The following is a 9,327-nucleotide window of genomic DNA, read 5'->3' as shown; positions in this document are numbered from 1 at the left end:
TGTGTTCCCTGTAGGCTTGGATTTCAGGGTCATTGATTGTGATCCGCAGGCTGTCTTCTTTTTTTGGCTTGCATGCGTTGCTGGTCACATGGGTTCTTTTGGGGTTTGCGCTTGTTTCCCCCTCCTTCTCCGGATGGATTATTCCCTTATTTTTTGGTTCTTTGTCTTTTGTGGGCTGCTCCTTTTCATTTTCTGATGGCAGCGATTTGCCATCAGTTTTGTCTTGTTTGTCAACAGTATTCCGCTTTACGGTGTTCCTGGCGTCTGCGGTCTTGTCTGTCTTGTCAGACGGTATCGGCCTTTTTTCCTTGTTGTTCCTGCTGCTGCTATGCAGCTTGCTGTTCATGCCCTCGATTCTTACTCCCTCTTTCATCTGCTGAGGTTGTTTCTGCAAGACAACTTGCTTAAAAGTCGGGGTCCCACTGGACCCCTCTGCGTCCATCCTGTCCGACAACAATGCCCCCTTTGAAACTGTGCTGCCAGAGTGGGTCTGTGGGGTTCCAGACCTGCAACGCCTGCGGGAAATCCTAACCCTAGCTAGGTTAAACCGCCATTAACGCTTGTTCAATCCTTCCAACTCGATGAAAGAATTCTTGGCATTTCTATTCAATCTTCATTCACATCTTAGGTTTCCCCGTGAACAATCTATAAATCTTCTATTATTGATCACATTGTAATGTCATAGTTGCCAACCAATCTCTTTTTGTTTTCAAGCTTCAAGGCTTCTCTGTCATTGGTGGCTTCTTTGTGAGTTCTTTTAGGCAACCATCTAACCAATGGCGATTGGTTGAAAAAGAGAATCCCTTTTGATATCCTCTCCCTGGAAATGCAGGCGGAGGTAAGTAGAAGAGAAGGGAAGGTCCTAAACATTCACATGTTCTATTCCAATAAGTCAGGATTGCATGCCACTTTGCTTTAAATTCAATGAACAAAAGGAGTTTGTCACTTGTTAATGTGATTTTCTAGGAGATGCCTATTGGGAGTATCTAGCTACAAAGTTTAGATCCAATTTCGGGTGTCATATATCTTCTCATTGCAGTCCATGAGTTATATACCTGAACTGTTAAGTTTAAAGAAACTGGAAATGCAAAGTCTCTGGTTCATCTGTTTCATGGAAAAAAAAATTAGCAACTAACAATCGACATGCATGCATTCTCAAAGCAAGTGGCATGCTCTAGAAAATCTTTGTTTGTTCAAGGTATCCAACACGAAACTGTGAAGTCGCTGTTGAAAATCCTGCCAAATTCTTTTGCTTTGCACCTAGAAGCTGCACATTACAAGCTGACATTTTAGCCAGTGAAGAGAGACCCCCTGCAGTACCCATCAATTTTGCTGCAACCGCACTCCCTGTAATAGCAGACAAATTGGGGGAAATGTATCCCATCCTACTCTCAACAAAATCCAATACCTTCTTTTTTGCTGCATCAAGTGCAAGCGCTCTATTACAGGCATCTAAAGTCTTTTGCAACTTTTCTTCTGATAGAGGCTTACCACTAGTGGTAGATGCAGTGACAGAAACAACCATCATGGTTGCTGAAGGTAAAAGACCCTCAAGATCAACCAGAGTTAAATCGATCTCATTTCCAATTTTCTTTACAACTGGAGCATAATCAATTTGATGGTGTACAAGAGATTCTAACTCAAGAAACTTCAACCATGAGTAAAGGGATAACCATGAGTGTAACGACTTATGATGGTTCTACTTATCTTGTCATGAATTAATTGCTTAACTAGGTGAGATACATTGGATTAGGTATTGCATTTGGGTTGTTGGTGTGACAAGGGGTTTGGGGGACATTATGGTTGGAGTTTGTTGGCACAAGACTCATATAAGTTAGTTGAGTATGAAATTATTTGGTGTGGTAGTGATTTCATGCCCATAATGCATGAGACAACTTTAGATTGGCATGTGACAGCAATACATGTGAGATAATTGCATTAATGGAAAATGTAGAAATTGAGGTGAAGTTGGAGTTGGTGGTTTAATGAAGGCAAGAAGTGCATAGACATAGCTAGATGTGTGGTGACCAAGGTGAGACCATTTTATAAGAAAAACCTTGGCCACATTTGTTTGGGTTAGAGAGGCCCACTGGTAGACCATTGTGACTTAGATGAAATTGAGGTGAAGTTGGAGTTGGTGGTTTAATGAAGGCAAGAAGTGCATAGACATAGCTAGATGTGTGGTGACCAAGGTGAGACCATTTTATAAGAAAAACCTTGGCCACATTTGTTTGGGTTAGAGAGGCCCACTGGTAGACCATTGTGACTTAGATGAAATTCTGTCAATCAGCAAGTTCAAGTTTTCATATTACCATTCATAAAATTTTATAAATCTTCTATTGTTGATCACATTGGAATGTCATAGTTTCCAACCAATCTCTTTCTGTTTTCAAGCTTCAAGGCTTCTCTGTCTTTGGTGGTTTGTTTGTGAGTTCTTTTAGGTAACCATCTAATCAATGGTGATTGGTTGAAAAAGAGAATCCCTTTTGATATCCTCTCCTTGGAAATGCAGGCAGAGGTAAGTAGAAGAGAAGGGAAGGTCCTAAACATTCACATGTTCTGTTCCAATAAGTCAGTATTGCTTCTATCCAGAATCGAGGCTATGGATGGACTTGGTCTTGATGTTAAGCAAGCAATCTTAAGTCGCCTCAATGGATTTTCACTAGATGTATTTCGAGCAGAGGTAATGTAATGTTTCAATTGATTACCCATTAAACTACAATAGCTCCTAGTCTAACTCTATTATTTTGCACACTGTGATCAACAATCCATTGGGGAAGATGTTACAACAGAGGAGATCAAAGCATTGTTGCTGCAGACTGCAGACAATTAAGATGGAATGTAGTAAACATAATTTGCTACACATCTTCAAATGCCCCTTCTACTAAAAACCATAATATCATTTCAGTCAGAATTCAGAACAAAACACATTGAATTCCCATGGTGGAAGCCCTCTCTCCACAGGGATTTTGATATAGAAGATGAAGCAGAGTTACATTACATATTAGGTTGACAATACTCTAAGAACCTGTGCCAGGGGTTGGCTGAGACAGCCTTGAAGCTATCCACATATCAAATTGTTTAGAGTATGTTAGTATAGTCATGTCATAGCAATCTGAATTGATAACCTTCTGTGTACTCATGTGAAGGCTGGCATTTTGGCAGTTTGTTTCCATGTTACACATCACAATGAACATTTACTCATAGAAGTCTAGTTGTAGGATTAATACCTGTGATCCTTATTCCAGCAGAAATTATGTAGCAGCGATCATGGCAGAAACAAATATTTTGTTGTAGCCCTTTAAATTTCTAGATTTAATTTATTGATCTCAATCTACTGTAACAAACAGTTTTAACAGACCTGTTGGGTTTTGCCTGGTGTTGCAGGTCAAACCTGGCCTGTTGTTTGAAGGCCTTGGTGATTCAAAGCAATTTTGACTTTGCAGGAACTGTTTGAACAGTGAGTACGTGCTGGTGTCTGATGGGTTGTTAATGAGTTTGACTCATTGCCCAGTCAGGAAAACCTGCTTGCCTCTCTGTAAAGCCACAAAAGTTATTTTTTAAACACGAAGTGTGAATTTTTTTAAAATATTTTTGTGCTTGCCTATATTCAGTAGCCAAGTCAAACTTGACAACTTTGCCTCACAAAGTTTGTTTGGTTTTTTTCAATGACCTAGTCAACTTCTTTGTTATATGCTGTCAAGCATTAACAAGACTGTTTTAAATGTTTTAACTTCTTTTCAATGACCGCTCATTGCTTAATATATAAATTGTATTAATGGTTTCCATGCACTAATAGTTGGTTCTTGTTCATCTCACACATGTTAAATACTTGTGATTGGATTCCTTATCATGTTCTGGGTTAGAAAATTCAATATTAGCAAACTAGAGCTTTCAGTGATTGACCTCCTTAGTCAAAAGAAAGGAACATCAAAGGGCACAGTATTTGATAAAGGGTTTAAAATAATCAGAGGACTAGTAGGTCTTTACCAAAGCATGAATACCATAACTTGATCTTATTTTGCACTTTTATTATAGCTGTCATGGGTTATAGTGTATTTGAATTGCAGTCTTAAAAAACTCTATTATGCAGATGTTGAATATGGGTTATAGTGTATTCGAATTGCAGTCTTAAAAAACTCTATTATGCAGATGTTGAATATTTGATCAAACTATATACAATTTTTATTTGGAAGAGTGTATTACTGCATTTTTGTTTTGCTGCACTTTATTATGGGTTCAGAATACAAGTTTTATCTTGTTTAGATTGGGCCGTTGGTTCCAAATAGCATTTTTTGTGCTGGATGGTGGTACTTACAGTGTCTAATAGATAATATCACGACTAATGGTTGTCTGATTATGTGCTCCTAAGTTTCAGGAACACGGTTAAGGTTTTTCCACTTCTATTATGGTTCCAAGAAGTTTGCTTAGCATTATGAATTGTGATATTCTAAGAGGTTTGCCTGGTCATTTTAGAATTAATTGGTTTCTTTCTTTTCATAGTCTCCCTGATCCTCTATTCACTGCATATTCCTTAAAATTCAATCACTCTTGCAAGAGTCTCGCTGTGTGTATATATATATGGTCTTCTGTTGACATAGACTTTATATTGGCCACTTGATGAGTTAGTTTATGAGCGACTGGGTTGCAGGGCCTAAAGAAAATAATAACATGAACAAGTTAATGGATTCCATGGTTAAAGATATGGAGGAGGACACATTGAATTCAGTCTCTGCTATTAAATTACAACCCCCTTCCTGTTGGGTAAGTTTTTAGCATTTCTCGCTGATTGTTGATATCATCAGTTTGTTTCAGAGTTTCATGGTGAGAATCATTTGGATTTGAGTTGGCCTTGGATGAGGAAGCAATTGGATCCTTAAATTTATTTGTATCGCTTATCTTAAAATCTCAACACAATTAAAGGTTATGGTTTCCGAATTTAATGATTTGCCCAAATATGGTAGATATTGTACCAAGAATATAACCACCTCTAGTCTTTCAGAAATTAAAACAGGGATTATATTTAATAATAAGCGAGAACCTGCAATTCACAAGAGGCTTTTGTGTTTCAAACTTATAAAACTTGGCAAATGAACCACATAGAAAAAAGGATTTTAATCCAAATTATTTACTATACAAAAGGCATCACCACCAGTCTCCAGATCGATTCCACACGAACAAAACAGGGAGCAACATGGCCATACAGGCACCGTAACCCATAAAACCTTTGAAGGTTACAACATTAGCATCAAAGTCACACAAAAAAACCCCAAAATCATGAAATCCAGGCCTGCTGATATTCAAATCAAGCACATTTGTATTCATGGCTATGGATGCTTAAAAATACGCCAAAACCCCAAAATCCAAATGCCACTAGGACTTCTTTGAACCTTTAGCCTTCTCTGGTGTCTTTTCTCCAGCCTTCTTGGGTAAGAGCACCTGGTGAATGTTGGGAATTACACCTCCATGAGCTATGGTAACTTTCCCGAAAAGCTTTCCCAATTCATCGTCATTTCTCAAGGCCAGCTAAATATGGCGGGGAATTATCCTATTCTTCTTGTTGTCTCTGGCAGCATTTCCTGCCAATTCAAGAACCTCAGCTGCTAGGTATTCAAGCACAACTGCAAGAAAAATGGGGGCTCCAATCCCAATCCTCTTGGCATATCTGCCATTCTTCAGATATTTGGCGAGCCTTCCAACAGGAAATTGAAGGTCGGCCTTGACTGATTTCGTGATGGGCTTTTTCTTGGATCCTCCCTTTTGGCCCCTTGCACCCTTCCCTGACTTAGTAGAGGTTTCCATAGGTAGCGCTCTGTCAATTTACAACAATCCAGGAGTTACATAGTACACAATAATGCAGATGCTATGAGGCGAAGACACACAGATCAACCACCTCTAGTTTATCAAAAGCCAACAACCTTCAATGGCTCACAGAATCAAATATCACATCCACCTAAAGTGCCATCGGGGCACTCTGTCTACCTTTTCATTTGCATTATAGATGATATATTCAGAACTGAGAAAACCCATATGGTGAACAAAATATGAAATAGGAAATGACTTGAACAATACTCAAATAAATTTAGCCTTAATTGTAACAATGTATTTATTTATCCCACTACTACAGCTAGCAGAGATGGCCTTTTAGAGCTTGGAAATGGTTTGATTTCCCCTTGCAAAGGCATTTCTATGCCGTAGTGCTCGGTGGTCAGGCTCTGGGAAAGGGTGGGGTAGCAGGGGATGCAGTCAGCTCCCATTTTGCGCACATCCTGAAATCATTGCAGTCCACGGCACCACGTCTCGTTCAGACATTTTCTCAAACATTTCCAAAGCCTCCTCAACTTACCCATTCTGCACAAATCCTGCAACCATGGCCATCCGAGTGACCATATCTGGCTCAGGTATCTCCTTAAACATCTTGAACGCTTCACCCACCTATCCATTCTGTGCATACCCAACGATCACCACTGTCCATAAAACCGCATTTCGCTCGCTCGGTGGTCAGGCTCTGGGCAAGGGCGGGATAGCAGGGGATGCTCCCGTTCACATGAATTTTTCAAATCGAGTTGGCGCGGTTGCCATACGCTTGTTAAGGCATTGGTGGGGTTGGTGAAATTGAAATAGGCAGTCGGCGTGCGAGGTGACGGTTACAGAGGTAACAGAGTAGTGTTTCAGCAAGGTGAGGGAGATGGAGGTGAGGGAAAAGCCGGTTGGTAGTGTTCCAGCAAGGTGAGGGAGAGGGAGGTGAGGGAAAAGCCGGTTGGATGGCTGGAAAGAATAATGTTCTTTTTGGATGATCAGAATCTTCGAAAAATTGCATTATAGACTACTCCATTATTAAACCCTCCCAACCACCCAGGATAACATCCATTAACAAGCATTCCTGTAGCTGTTCATACCAGAAAACTAATCTACTAAATCCTTTCAATTCCAAACAATTCACTATTGTGCTTAATAATGGCAGGGTTGCATATATAAAACATTATCCATAATACTCCAGAGTGGTTTGTCTGCGAGGTTGATAGCAGAGAAACATGGTCTTGATTGTCTAAATCAAGAAGTTGTAACTCTGTTTGCTCACAGATGGATGGAATATTCGCAGTTTATGGAATCCTTGTGTGCAAGTTTTTGTGCGGATATGTTATTGTTCTAGTGCTACTTACAATTGATTTTGTGTGGATTAGTTATTGTTCTGGTTTCTTAGTAAATAAAACTACCACTGACAGTCTTATAATGTATAGCTAAGTATAACCATCATAGAATGTATAGCTAAATATAAGCAAACAAATATTAATATGGAAATGGAAAAATTTAGTGTTTGTTTAATTATTATTTGGGTTTTTGGTTGGAATTTGGCAAAATAATTTTTGAATAAATTGTAATGTTTTCTCTAATTTCAAGTTCTGTAATTCATAATATTTTAAAAAGATTTCCTGTAAAATTATATTCATAAATATTTGGTTAATGCTTTTGAGTTTGATCACAATAAGATTGGGGTAAATGCAGGTCAAAAGACCCTCTGGCAGACAGGCTCAGGAATGAATTTTTGAACAAGAACCTGGTGGATATTGTGCCCAATAAAATGAAGCCTACTTGGGATAACAGCAGGACTGGGCAGGCTTATATAGCCAAGAGGATTGATCATTTCATTATTCATGCGAGCATCATTGGAAAACTGGGAATGCCAGTTTCGTCTATAGGAAACGACTTCACTTCCGACTATAGACCTATTTACCTTGAATGGCATGGTAAGGATTACAGGCTCGGTTATTCATTTAAATTCAACAAAATCCATTTAGAAGATCTATCATTTAATGAAGTCATCTCAAACAAATGGAAGGAATTACTGGAATCTGAAATGGCTCCTTTCATGACATTTCGGGAAAATATTGCAAGCCTGAGGACTGTGGCAAAGGACTGGCAAATTCGAAAGAAAAGCAAGGATAAGCAAGAATTGAATGACATCCAAAAGGAGTTGGATACCCTATTAAATACAGCAGGTCCGAATACTCTGTCTCTTGGCCTCAAAGGCCTAATAAGAAATTTGGAGAAAAGAAAACAATTGCTTTTGCTAAAGGAGGAGTTTACATGGAGGCTTAAGAGTAGAGCCATCTGGCTCAAGGAGGGATATAGGAACACGAGATTTTTTCACAATTTTTCAACTACTAGAAGAGAGAAAAATTCTATTTGGAGGATCAGAAATGATAAGAGAGCCTTTCTCTACTCTCAGCACGATATCTCGATAGAAGCAACGAGATTTTTTCATAATCAATACAGAAGAAACGAGGTTAACATCCAAGATACTCTCTGGGGAATCGAACTGGTTCCGGAAATGTTTGATGAGGCAGCAAATGAAAGTTTCCTTAAGCCGATTTCTGAAGAGGAACTTCTAAGTGTTATTAAAGCTTTCAAAAGGGATAAAAGTCCTGGGCTGGATGGATGGCCCATCGAATTTTTCTCTCACTTCTATGACCTTTTTAAAGAGGATCTGCTGCGGATGGTGGAGGCTTCCCAGATGTCAGGAAGTATTCATAGTGCTATTTCTTCTACTCTGATAGCTCTAGTTTCTAAAAAGGCAAGGTCAGACTCATTTCAAGATTTTAGGCCTATATCGCTCTACAGTATCATGTTAAAATTATTTCAAAAATCATAGCTGAGAGGCTGAAGCCCACTCTGAATTCCTTCATCTCAAGGGACCAACATGCGTTCTTAAAAGGCCATATCATTTTGGATGAAGTAGCCGTGACTCAGGAAAGTTTGTTCTCAATGTTGTCAAACAAAATGGATGCAACTATTCTTAAGATAGATCTGCAAAAAGCCTACGATTGCATAGACTGGGGCTTCTTGAGAATTCTGTTGGCAAAAATTGGGCTGGAATCACAGGGCATCAACTGGGTAATGTCATGTGTCGAGAATGTCAGATATTCAGTTATCATAAATGGAATACCCTCGTCTTTCTTCTTAGCGGAGAGAGGTCTTCGACAAGGTTGTCCCCTCTCCCCTCTGCTTTTTATCCTGGTAATGAACTCTCTTAGCCTACAGATTAACAAGGTTGTTGAGGAAAAGAGATGCCGCCCAGTCAAGATATGCAAGAACATTTCCTTATCTCACAACCTCTTCGTTGATGATGTCCTCATTTTTGCTATGCTCTATAGAGCTTCCTGGTCTTGCCTAAACGAAATCCTTGAAAAATTTCAGAAAGCAACTGGTCTGATTATTAATAAGGCTAAATCTTCTTTGTTTCACAATGACACAAACATGGAAATCATTTTATGGATTTTTGAGTTGATGGGCATTTCTCCGATTTCGATCAAGGAAGGGATTAAA

At 39.1% G+C, this 9,327-nt stretch overlaps 2 pseudogenes; both read right to left on the bottom strand.

The window, feature by feature from the left end:
• Positions 1–1,174: 1,174 nt before the first annotated feature.
• Positions 1,175–1,528, bottom strand: LOC149148257 (U4/U6 small nuclear ribonucleoprotein Prp31 homolog pseudogene; annotated as a pseudogene).
• Positions 1,529–5,005: 3,477 nt separating this feature from the next.
• On the bottom strand, positions 5,006–7,112 carry LOC149148256 (histone H2A-like; annotated as a pseudogene).
• Positions 7,113–9,327: the final 2,215 nt, after the last annotated feature.

Source organism: Pinus tabuliformis, chromosome 9, assembly GCF_031772625.1.
Source record: "Pinus tabuliformis cultivar Carrire ecotype Pingquan chromosome 9, CPIR1, whole genome shotgun sequence".
In the NCBI taxonomy this organism is placed as follows: domain Eukaryota; kingdom Viridiplantae; phylum Streptophyta; class Pinopsida; order Pinales; family Pinaceae; genus Pinus; species Pinus tabuliformis.
This window is presented reverse-complemented; position numbering and strand designations above follow the sequence as displayed.